We start from the raw sequence: 12,296 nt of genomic DNA on the forward strand, positions 1-12,296 counted from the left end.
TGTTCGCGACACATTACTCGCCCCGGGAACAAGCCAAAAACTAAGTGATCTACAAGCACGCAAAGAACAATTGCGTTTTGCTTATCTTCTCCAGGTCTCATGACGATTGCCCACTGAGAAAATAAAATCAGCCCAAGTACGGTGAGTGCCTGCCTCATGCATAAGACAACAGAATTGCAGAAGTGCATTCTTAACCATGGTTAAAAGAGAGAAATGAGATCAACGTTATTGTCCTAACAGCTCATTGTCTGAGCCATCGTCGCCAGGGGATGTCGCAGCTAGGTACGGAAACTACCGTCTTAAACGTTGTTGGGTAACCTAAATCACATTGAAAGATAGTTCAATTTTTATTTTTGTTACAAGGAGTTGGTGTGTCCTTGTGCCAGGTATACATCTCGTGGGTCGAGGTGACGCTCTTCTTCGACGCCTCCTCTTAGGCCTTGCACACAAGCTGGAAAACTACGAATTCTGCAACATCTGCGCTCACACTCCTGCATCAGAAATACATTTCTGCTCATGACTATACCTGTGCGCAATATAATATCGTATCTTCCTTTGCAGTTATAATATGCTGCGTACGTATGGTATTCAGCGTAAATAGCAAGGTGAATTCACATGCTCGCGAAGGCGAGGCTGAAATGCGGTCCCAAACCAAGCATCGCCATAAATTAGGGTCGGGCTATTAAAGCGCGACTACATCTGGCAGGGCAAAACACTAGCTGATGAAAATTATGCATCCAGTACGTCACCAATGAAAACATTTCAAAAAGTACGGACAATGTCATAGAATAGGAAAATGTGAAGTCACAGGTTGTTTGCTTCAGTCCACGAATAAGTATGAGTACAAAACCGTGCAGGTTTTCTGAAGTTTGCTCACTGCGATGCGTGTTCAGATATGCCGAGATTGTATTAACGTATTTAACACTGTAAAGTTGCCAAATTCTCTTATGCGCAACCATGAAAAGTAGCGCCAATATATACAGTATTAATCTTGTAAGGTTTGATCAGTAACATTATTTTTAACTACTTTTTCACTAAACACAATGTTTTACTTCTGTCTTCAGTACCAGAGAAAATCTACAGGTGGCACGCGTGCTGTGTTAGTGATGAAAAAGTGTGGTTTTCCTGAATTATTTCAATGTATTCTTGATTTTATCTTAACGCCGAAAACAGACATGTATTGGTACTAACGATACATGCACATAATAGTTCGAAATCTGGGTGAATCCATCGATCCAAATTAATGCAAAACGCTCAAGGCCCACTAGTGCAATGAGGGCCGTTACTTAATGAGGGCTATAAATAAAGATGGGTGTACTTACGCTAAGTTGTGACGCGGTGTTATGGTGAATATTCTCACTTACTTACGCTTCATTTGTACTGTTGTGTGATCTGTATATGCGATGTGATGTGAGCTGGCGCAGTAGACTACTTGGTGCAAGAAGCCACGAACGGCAAGCGTAGATTTTTTTTTTTTTTTCACCGACAATTTTGCCCCGCGAAACGTAAATGGTGCTGCCGTGCCTCCACAAGCCCAGCGGTCGATTTAGGCACCTCTGGCCTCCTTGAAGCCCTTGGGTTCAACGAGATGAGGAGGAAAGTAAACGTGTCCTCAATAGAGATTAGTAAGATGCGACTGAAAGATTGGTGGAAGTACGGAAACGACCAACAACGGAGGTGTACAAAACCAAATTTCACAATAGGGGTTCAGAAAATTGGGGATGGGAATTCATCGTGTTTTTTTAGTTTTCTTTTTTGTTATTAAGCATATGTAGAACGTTAAGCAATAGAATAACAAGAGCTTGGTGGCGCAACCCCCCCCCCCCCCCCCCCGTTCCAAAGCCGACGCTCATAGCATCCATCCATCCATCCATCCATCCATCCATCCATCCATCCATCCATCCATCCATCCATCCATCGATCCATCTCCGTCCATCCATCCATCGAAGCCGCCATTGTAGACGTATGGGCTTCCCTGGCAGCTTCGCTACTATGTGCACATACACCTTGGAAATAGCGCGCGTAGGACTTAGGCTATTCGCGACTTCAGGTGAACGCTCGCTACCTAGCGGCCGCGCCGAGAATCAGCCAATCCAGGTTCAAGCTTGAATAAAAAAAAAATGGTCTCCTATCCTGGCATGCGCTGAATGCCTCGTAGTTCTCAAACCGTCGTGACGCCGCCACGCACAAGCCCGGAAACGAGAAGAAAAAAGAAGACGGATGTCGAAAGTCTTGTGTTGTTTACCATTATGCGTGTCATCGCGGTAGAAAGTCAGCAACGCATGTCACATTTTCCCTAAAGAAGGAGACGACGCGCATCGGAGAGCGACGTAGGTAACAAACTTCCGCATTGGGAAAAGGTGACTGATGTTATACCGGCTTGTTCGGAACACTTCACCCGCGATGACTTCTCTCTTCTCGGCGAGTAGAGCATTGCTTTCTTTCTTTGCCATATTTTCACGATTCTAGTGCGCGCCTTTTTTTAGGTAAAAAGTGCCTTCAGATTTGCATCGTAACTAATTTTACTCAATATCAAGAACGAAACACATTCTTTCTGTAAAAAAAGAAAGCTCAATGCAAGGTAGCTAGCCACACTCCCATCGAATGGACGTTGTCCTTTTTATTTCTGCCTTGGTTTACGGTTGCGAGTTTCCACTTTCCAGTTTCTAGCCTCGTTCTATCAGTGCAAAATGTCTGCATTTAGCTTCTGAAACGACGACCAACGTTACTGCCTATACATCGTGAGATGCTATATGGAATATACTTCAACACGTTTCGCAATGGGGAGTTGCCTATGAGGGTCTAAAAGCCCAGTATCGTACGTAGTAGTGCAACAGCACCGCGAACAAGTGATTGCACCTTTCGGAGGCCTGCTACACGCAAACACTTCATTTTGTCTCCGGTTCGCTTGAGAGGCTATTTGTCTTTAAAAAAAATATATATCTGATGCGGCTCAGTGTGCAGGCCGGACATTTGCATGCGCAGCACAACTATTTCCGTGATTTCTTCGCTGAAATCCTCGAGACCGATCGGAATAAGTTAATCGGCAGCAAGGGTTGAAGCGTTTCGGCTTCGACGAAACACTTCAACTCTACGCCAGAAACAAGAAACGTAAGCGCAGCACGAAGCGAAATTGCCGCCACGAACCTGGATGTCGTAGCCATCTTTGTTTATCTGGACAATGTTGCCAGCACAAGTAACAGATTCTGGATTTGCCGTTATGTGGCACCGAGCACAATGCATATAGTCTTATCTTTTTCGTTCAGATATTCTCAATGATCATCTACTTCCCTCCAATCATGATCTCTGTCCTCTCCCTCCCAAGCTCTCTTTCTTTGCATGCTTAGTACCGATGAAAGTTGAAGCATGGTCGCCTGCTTATGGAGTGACCGTCCACCTTAATAATTCGCAACATTGCAATATGTTTCTTTTCTATGGTAAAACCTATAGCGGACATAAAATGGGCTACAGATGCAGCTGCCGGTGCTGCGTCTACTGCTATATACTGCTACTACTTACTACGAACTACTACGTACTACTACTGTTACTAACTACTCTAAGAATTTCTGGAGCTTTACGTTCCAAAACCCCGATTTCATCATGAGGCACTCCGAAGTGAAACATTCCGGATTAATTTTGACCAAATGGGGCTCTTCAAAATGCACCGAATGAACGGTTCACGGGTGTTTTTGCACTTCACCCCCATCGAGATGCGGCGGCCGCCAGTGATTATGATGATGGTGGTTGTGATGATGATGATAACGACGACAATGATGAAGATGATAAAATGGGATCATTGAAAACTGTCTTAGCAGCACAAGCCGCTCCACAGATTTCCAGATGTAGTCAACAGTACAACACTGCATGCGAATAATTCTCCGGTCTCGGACCGCCGTTTGAAACCCGAACCTATATCGCGGGCCCATGACTCGAAGCATGGACTCTGTCCGGACCAGCGCCTCTATGAACAGACCCGGCGCGGGCCTATTGAAGGAACTATATGTGTACTTGCCTTAAAAATGTCACTTCTTAGTCGTATATATCAGATGACATTAGAGTAAAACTGGACCAATAATAAGACACTGCGAAGAAAGACCTATTTTCTTTCAATAGAGCAAGTTTGTGCTAAAATAAAATGCTTACAAATGCAAATTGGCTGGGATGAAAATTTCTCACCAGACGTTTTATCTAAAAACCTTGCGTGCATACTCTTTCAAGTTGAAATCCCTAACGAATGTACGCATTTGTAAAAACAGCACCTGATTTTCCTGCAGGAGAAAACACTTAAAATTATGTGACGTGACAGCAAGAAAAGGCAGCCGAAATTTCAAATGCACGCATTACAGCTTGGGTACGGAAATACTAGAGAAATGATCATTTACAACACGGTCATGCTCTCACAATTACGAAGATGTCACGAATCACAGCATTATCTCATTTTTCGATTTATCGTGACAGAATCCAGCCCGCTGTTCGCGATTTCAGTAGGAATTTTAATTTCAGATTTGCAAAGAAAGTCTCAGAAACCAGGAAGTGGCGCGGCCTGGCGGCGAAATCTCGCTACTCGGCGTGTAGTAAATATGGGATTGTTGTGCGTAAGTCGGCTCTTATTAAGTACATCATACTTATTGCTTAAAATTGCATTTCGTATGTTATTGGATGCTTGCGCTTTGTTTTATGCGCACTACGTAATGAAGGATATCCACGCCAACTAGTTTCACGCGCGTCCCTACAATGCATTGCGGCTCACACGTTGTGTGCGCGCGGATTTGCGCACACAGTGCACACAGTGGTGTGGTCTCCCTGTGAGATACAAAAATGCCGTCGACTAGTTGTGCCGTAAATGGGTGCCAGCACTACAATACTAGCACGCACGTGGCTACGGCAACAAGCTCCACTGCGTGTCACGTGTAAAAACGTTTTTCGCTTACGAGAACTTAACTTGGCTCGGCTAAAAAAAACAGTTATGACTGGTTAATGACCAAAGAAGTTGGACAGGAAACCACTAAACCACGTAGCTACTATTGTAGAAATAACACTTCTAAAAACAAGAATGGCAGGAAGATCGGCCTGATAACCAAAATAACACTTTCTCATAGCTACGGCCGCACTTATCGTCTGCCTCCCTGCAATGTCGGCGAATAATCGCTATCGTTCTCACCTATCACTGTTTCCGGCATGCTTTCAGTGAACGACTACATCCTCTCTGCAGTTCGAAAAATTCTGATAAAAACTGTTCCACGGCGTTTTCCGCGTCATGACACTCTGACCGATGAGCTTTTCATTGCGCTAAAGGTAAAGAAGAAAAATAGGTGCCATGAGAATTCGTTGTCAGTCCTTTTAATATCACACGCAGGTGCGCAAGAAGATTGCCTCCAAAAGTACGCCACAAGACCAAGAGCCAGCAAAAGCGAAAAAGTCTACATATTCCTATGAACGGACAAAGGTTTTTCGCACCCTGGAAGCCTGCAGTTGCTAGTAGACGTCTACCTTCCAGCTTGCTCTAGCTAAGACAAGGCTAGTAGCCGTTTTTTGTAAGCTGTACTCTAGACTCAGAACTCTATAAGACAGCTGGTAGAACAGCTAATACTCTCTCCACTTACGTCTAGTAGCCACCTTGGCAAGCACTGCTGTAGCTACGGTGTAATCATTCAATGTCCAGGCTTGTTTCAGCGTCGGAGATGCTATGGTTAGCTCTACTTACCACGTTTACGATCCTGGATGGTTGAATTCTTATTTTACATGTCACCATAAAAGCACAAGAAAGGCAACGAGTAAAATTTTCAATTCGACTGTGGTCAACGTTTTCCTTGTGCGAATTTAATTCGCAACCAGATGAGCTGTTGTCAAGCCCTTGATTTCATGCCACTGTAATATTGCACAAACATCAAAGTGATAATCATTTGAAGCAGTTATCAATACAGTGCAACAAAATACTTTTTTCTGAATACACGGCACCAGTACCGAAATAGTTATTCCAATATTTACAAAGAAGTGTATTTGTACACTATGTATTGTCCTCTCCGCCTTGTAAACTGCTCCTTGTTAACTGCGAGACGACAGTTTTTGCCTAAGCTCATGTACAGCCTAAGCCTAAGTACACTTGAACTCGATTTATCGAATCGGGGGCACCACAAAAAGTACAATGTGTAAAATAAGAATTTGATTCAAAGATATTCAAGGGCATTTTACAGCTGTTTGTTCTACACAATAATTCGTTATATATGGGTTCGCTATATCCGCGTTCGACCGTATAAGCATTTTTAGTGATAAAATAGCGTCTACTCTCACCTACTTTAGAGTGTACCAAAGCTGTTAATAAAACATTATTGGAGGACGTATGTATGACGCTTGCCGCTACACATATGTGGCAGAAAAAGGAAGTTTTCATTACGCACCTTCATTTTTAAGAAACTAAGATAAAGCTTAAAGTGTTGGAGTTCAGCCTAAGCACACACTGACCGCATATAATACATTGCAGTCCACTCATATTGTTCCGCCATTCTCAAAGTTCGAGCACCATGCATGTAAATAGGTGGACATTTTCAGAGTCAGAAAGGACCATTGTTTTGTGATACTAGTGGATAAATATTAGCGCACTATACCATGCATGCCGGCTGTAGCAGCGCACTTAATAAGCATGTCTGTCTGAAATATTGCTACAAATGTACGATTTTATTTCCGTTGTTCCACAGGCCATGATTAGGTTGCAATGCATGTGCATCTTATGTGCCAGTAGACTTGCACTGGCCTGAAAATGCGTGTATCCATATGAAAAAACCCCATATGCCACTTCCATGACCGAATACAGACACTAAATACCACTATCACCTCAGGTAAACTGCACTCTAAACGGTTTCATGCAGTGCCAATGGCAGCAGAACTGAATGCAACTGTGTCGAGAGTGCACTTAAGGGCAGATAAAACAGTAAGCAGAGAAGCTGTGTCCTGTCTCTATACGTTGCATAATGGCTCATAGATGCTTAAGGAAGCATAGAAAAAGGCATTTTATTTCATAAATACAAATGTGATTCAGTATGGTTGCTATGAACATCACTCAGTGGGTCCAAATGCAACTTCTTTACAGACAGCTTAGACATCGTAATTATCCATGCAACAAAGGATAAAATTGTCTCAGTTAAAAAGCTGATTAAAATGTTTATGAAACAGGTGCAAGGACTAATTAGCCTTTTTTGAGAGCATCACTAAATGAGGTAGGCTTTATTTTTAAATAAAGCAAACAGTGTAGAGTAAGAACAGGCTATGACTTGAACGGAATTCTAAGCTTAAAAGTCACCAAATGCGAATTCACAATGCTGTCTTGAATATACCTTTCCAGTAACCAATCTCCTCAAAGACTTGTTTTGCCTAAATCATGGCTGCTAAAACTGCACCATCGCGCACTGCACACACAAAACTGATCTGTGGTGCTTTCAAAACTTTCCAGTTGGAATCACAAGTGAACTATTGCTGGCCTACCACAAAGAGCTTGTTGTGGGCCCTAGAGCAATGTGTGATTAGTAGGTCCACCATTTCTGCTAACTGGAAAGTCTTGATTTCCACCGTGGAATATTTTGTTGCAATCTTCTACGTACAACCGGGACTAGAAAGTTCGTCGATGAAATTACAGCTACGGAACTTCCTACTTCGTGCCACCTTAGGGAAAGTTGGAGCTGCTTACACAGGAATTGACGGGCTCAATGGTTTCTGGTATTCTGAATGAGGCAAAACAAGATGTGAACAGTGTAAAACAAATTGTTCATCAAAATTATTGCTCTCTTTTAAAATCAATCAATGCGGCTAGGAGGAATTCTTTAAGGGAGTACTGATACAAAGATTTTGTGTCCCACTCTTGTGCTTTTTCAGGTAGTTGCCGTCCCCACACTTATGACATGGTGCCTCAATTCTTTGAGCAACACAAATAATTATTACATCACATTTTATGCTGCTAGCTTAAAATGTAGGCTAAGTGTAGCACTATTTTAGGCATGAAGCAGGAGACTACTCACATCGCCGAAACCATAGTTGGAATTCATGCAGTGTCACGAACAATTCAAGCACGAGACGGCTCAGTGCAGTAGTTGATTGCGATATTATGACCTTGTCACTAAAAGCCGACAAATTTACCTTCTTTTAGAGCGCAGCTCTTTGGCGTCCGTTCCTGGGTTTCGCGTCGTCGTCGTCGTCGGCGTCGTCGTCGTCGTCGTCGTCGGCGTTGTCGTCGTCGTTGTCGTCGGCCTCGTAACCAGCTCGCCGACGAATCTGCTGCTCCGCCGCCGCGCATGCGCGCTGTCGGCTCTCCGGGCGAGGGAGGATGATGGAAGGGAGGAGGAGAGACTGTGGAGGAGGGCTGGCTACACAAATGGCTCTTTGGCGTCCGTTCCTGGGTTTCGCGTCGTCGTCGCCGTCGTCGGCGGCGTTGTCGTCGGCCTCGTAACCAGCTCGCCGACGAATCTGCTCCGCCGCCGCGCATGCGCGCTGTCGGCTCTCCGGGCGAGGGAGGATGATGGAAGGGAGGAGGAGAGACTGTGGAGGAGGGCTGGCTACACAAATGGCTCTTTGGCGTCCGTTCCTGGGTTTCGCGTTGTCGTCGGCGTTATCATCGGCCTCGTAACCAGCTCCGCCCCCCTTTCATCCCCCCAGCGCTAGCAGCGACCGACTGATACCGCTTTCGTGAGTCCGCTACCGCACTCACGAAAGACGTCGTGCACTTCCTGCAACTCGCATTAACCGTCCATCGATCCACACCGATGTTAGTAGTGGGGGACTTTAATGTTGACATAAAGACAAACAGCAATTTCCTAACACTTATGCGGGAGAACATCCCGTTCCTCTCGCTCGTAACGCGTCCCACGGCTGTGACAACCTCGCGAGGTACTTGTATAGATCTCGTCTTTGAGAATCAAGCATTGGTGTACCAAGTCGAACATATATCAGTCTATTTCTCCGACCACAAAGCTTCCTTCATGACTGTCAAGAACTGTTAGTGGAGTCTTTGTTAAAGGAATACGTGTGAAAAATAAAAAAAAATTCTGTGATAGCGCATACATGTGTTGCTCGATTTCTTTGCCTCAATCTATCGAAAAGGTGAAACAGCTTATTTGCTGCGCTCAAATTTCGCATTAGGAAGTAACGTAATCGTCGGTAATTTTTTCAGATGCGGGAGACTCTAAATCCCCTGTTATCCTGTAGAGTGTTGAAGGACCTGTTTTCTCAGCATGGCTATAGTGTGTGTGTGTGTCTGGTACCATGAGACTGCCACATTGAGTATTGGTGACATGAATAGACTTCTGTATCACGTGCAAAGCCACAGATGACGCTCAAGCAAGTTTTGTCAGCGAGTCTGCCAGCTTTCATAGAGTGTGACACCATATTAGCTCACGTAGGGTTGTTCCTAGCTGCCTCTGAAATTCTGAAAACATTGATCATCTGATGAAGGTAGCACAAATGGCTACTTAATTTACACCAACAAAATAATAGCACATTGGCTATTAACAACCTTAAGCTGCACTGGCTTATACCGGGTGTTCAAAACTAAGCTTTATGATTTTCTTAAAATGATGCACTGGGACGCACACGAGAATCACCTGTGCAAATAAGTTTTGTGACTAGGGGCACACAAAGTGAGATGATAAGTAGCGCTGTCAGTAGCCAAATTAACTAAAATTGAATAATCAACTGTTTGTGGACTGCAGTAAGAGGATATGTTTGTTGAAAAGTTAGAGGTAGTCGTGTTTCTACACATTATCAGTTGGAAGAATTCTTCTAGCGTGTCTGTGCTCCAAGATATCCGACTCCAAATTTTAATTGGCTGCACTAAAAAGTTGGTGACTGCTCGCGCTCGTGGCTGAGATGCAAAGTGCTTGGAATCATTATTCTTTTTTTTAATTCTTGAGCGAACGTTGTTTGTTGTAGAAAAGAAAAGAATTACAACTTGAATCGTTATTTACTTTGTTTGCTGAGATAACTAAAAGCCAGTTTTTCCTATTCGTCACTTTAGATTTACACGGAATGACTTGCATCTAGCTATGCAAAGCACCGACATCTGCTGGAGGGGCAATCGGCCGGCGATTGCAAGTCCAAGCGTGACCGAAGCCCGATTGTATAAGGCCCGGGCTTGGCCGAGTCTCGCAAAGACAACGCTTTATCCGGCAACAAAATGGTGCTAAAAGTGTTTATTCGGCGTGACCTATAGTACTCTACACTTCGCTAAACACTATAGTATACTAAATACGAACGATACTAAATAATATAATATGTTACACTATATTATATACTATAGCACATACCGTCCCTCTAGCCCACAGTACACCGCGCACAATGCCATAACTACAGAATATGTTGTGATGTGCAAGATACTGCCAGAAGATATAGATTAGGGTGGTCGACGTTATCTATATTTTCCTCCGTGTTTCTTTTCTTTTTCGCGCGATTACTCGCCTTCTCGCGACTTTTGTGGCTGACGCTGTCATTCCTGTCTTTGCAGGAGCTGAATGGAAACCTTGCGCCATCTAACGACAAAAAGCGAAAACAAAGCGCTTGCCGCGTTTTGCAGCCAGCGCAGTAGGTGGCGACTGAGTCGCTAAGCGCGCTTTGCACAATCATCGCAACCGCGTGTCAGCTATTGGTACATCGTCTGAAGACAACGGATTATGATTGCTGGCCTTACGACGCCCTCCAAGCCCATTGATTTATTGCAATTTTACTCGACGACGTTTAATCACTGAAAGCAACGCAGGTGCTTTGAAAAAGCCCAAAGGGGAAGGCTGCTGCGGACCTCGACTATTTGGGCTTCATGGAGGAACACCTGAGGATCTGTATTAAATGAGTGACTTTGCATTCTGACACACTACACAGGGCCGATTCAGCTGTATAGGGAAGCGAAACGGCAGGTTTAATTCAACAATTTTCTCTGTCGTTTAGATTGCTCTAAAAACATGTTTCCTGCAAACACTTTAATTTCTCCAGCATTCAGCTAACTGGGTGACTAACCTGTGCGTCCGCGATGTTAATGTGGAAGTTGTACCGGAGTAATTGTGAGCTGGCGAATGTTTGTGTGAATAATCTCTTCCCGCGCAAGCAAGGATAGAAAAAGAACGGAAAACTTCATTTTTCTTTATTGTTACCGTTCCTGTAGGTATTGTCGCATCCGTCAACGTAGTTATACAAAATCCATCCCGGATCGAATGCAGTCTTCCGGGGTACTAGCGGAGCAGTGGCTCCTGTCTTTCATAAAATCTGTTTCCACTGCTGATTACTACCGGTATTCGCCAAAAAAAGCAGGAAAGAACATTACAATGATAATGAAAGAGATAGAGAGAAAAGGAACAATCTATCAGAGCCCAGACAAAGAAAAAATATGGTCAGCGGTTCGCGCGGTCAGCGATGCGGTGTCCAACGTCGTCTTGACTACGACTATAAGATTTCTTGTCGTGGATTTGACTAGCCTTGCAGAATTTCTTTTTTTCTTTTGAAGCAAAGCTCCATCTTTCTTCTTCTTTTTTAAAGCGACGCTTTGATTTTCTTGTTATTTTTATAATTGGGTATGATTCATGAAGTCGACTGGCCTCAGTGACCGATTGTAGGCGTGAAGTGATGGACAACTGCATGTGTCCACACTGAGAGTACCATCTTCCCCCCTTTCCTTTCCTTTCTTTTCATTCCTCAAACCCCTTTCCCTGTGTAGGGTGGCAAACCGAAGGTGCGTATGGCTGACCACCCTACCTTTCCTCTCTTCTTTTCCTTCTCCTCCTCCTATCTCCTTACAATTGGGCTACACGTTTTGGGCCATTGATTATGTGCCACTGCACATGTGACCCAAGATGGGGGCACAGAACCCTTAACTGTATTCATACACGTGTTGTACTTCGCTCTGCCATGCGTCTGTTCTCACCGTTATTCCCTCGATAGGCATCAAATACATCTGCATCGACATCTCAGCGTACACCCTCCTGCTATGGGGCTCGCATTTTGCCAAAGTTCGTAAAGGTTGCACGTAGCGCATAAACACAAACGTTGCACCCGATTAAAGTTCTGAGCTCTGCGGTGCATAAACGGAAACATTGCTGGAGATAAATGCTGCACAGGATGAAAACCAGCACAACTGTTCGAATTTCATGTATAAGTACAGCGTCTAATTTGCCGCTTCTGCGAGAGTTCGACAAGTGCGTTGCATCTGCACTATCTTAAACACTCATAAAGAAATTAAGATGGGGGATATGTATATATAATCATAATTAGGAGCCCGCACCTGTGACTTAACATTTTTCAGTCTAATCACGCTCAACCATATTTTT

General features: G+C 44.0%; 1 long non-coding RNA gene across 1 annotated transcript; it reads left to right on the top strand.

Moving 5' to 3' along the window:
- The first annotated feature begins 4,510 nt into the window (after positions 1–4,510).
- Positions 4,511–10,764, top strand: LOC139046915 (uncharacterized). Its single transcript, XR_011506981.1, has 3 exons — positions 4,511–4,595; positions 5,357–5,517; positions 10,487–10,764. It is a non-coding gene; the product is annotated as an uncharacterized lncRNA (long non-coding RNA).
- The last annotated feature ends 1,532 nt before the right edge of the window (positions 10,765–12,296 follow it).

The sequence above is a fragment of the Dermacentor albipictus genome, chromosome 6, assembly GCF_038994185.2.
Source record: "Dermacentor albipictus isolate Rhodes 1998 colony chromosome 6, USDA_Dalb.pri_finalv2, whole genome shotgun sequence".
NCBI classification, from domain to species: domain Eukaryota; kingdom Metazoa; phylum Arthropoda; class Arachnida; order Ixodida; family Ixodidae; genus Dermacentor; species Dermacentor albipictus.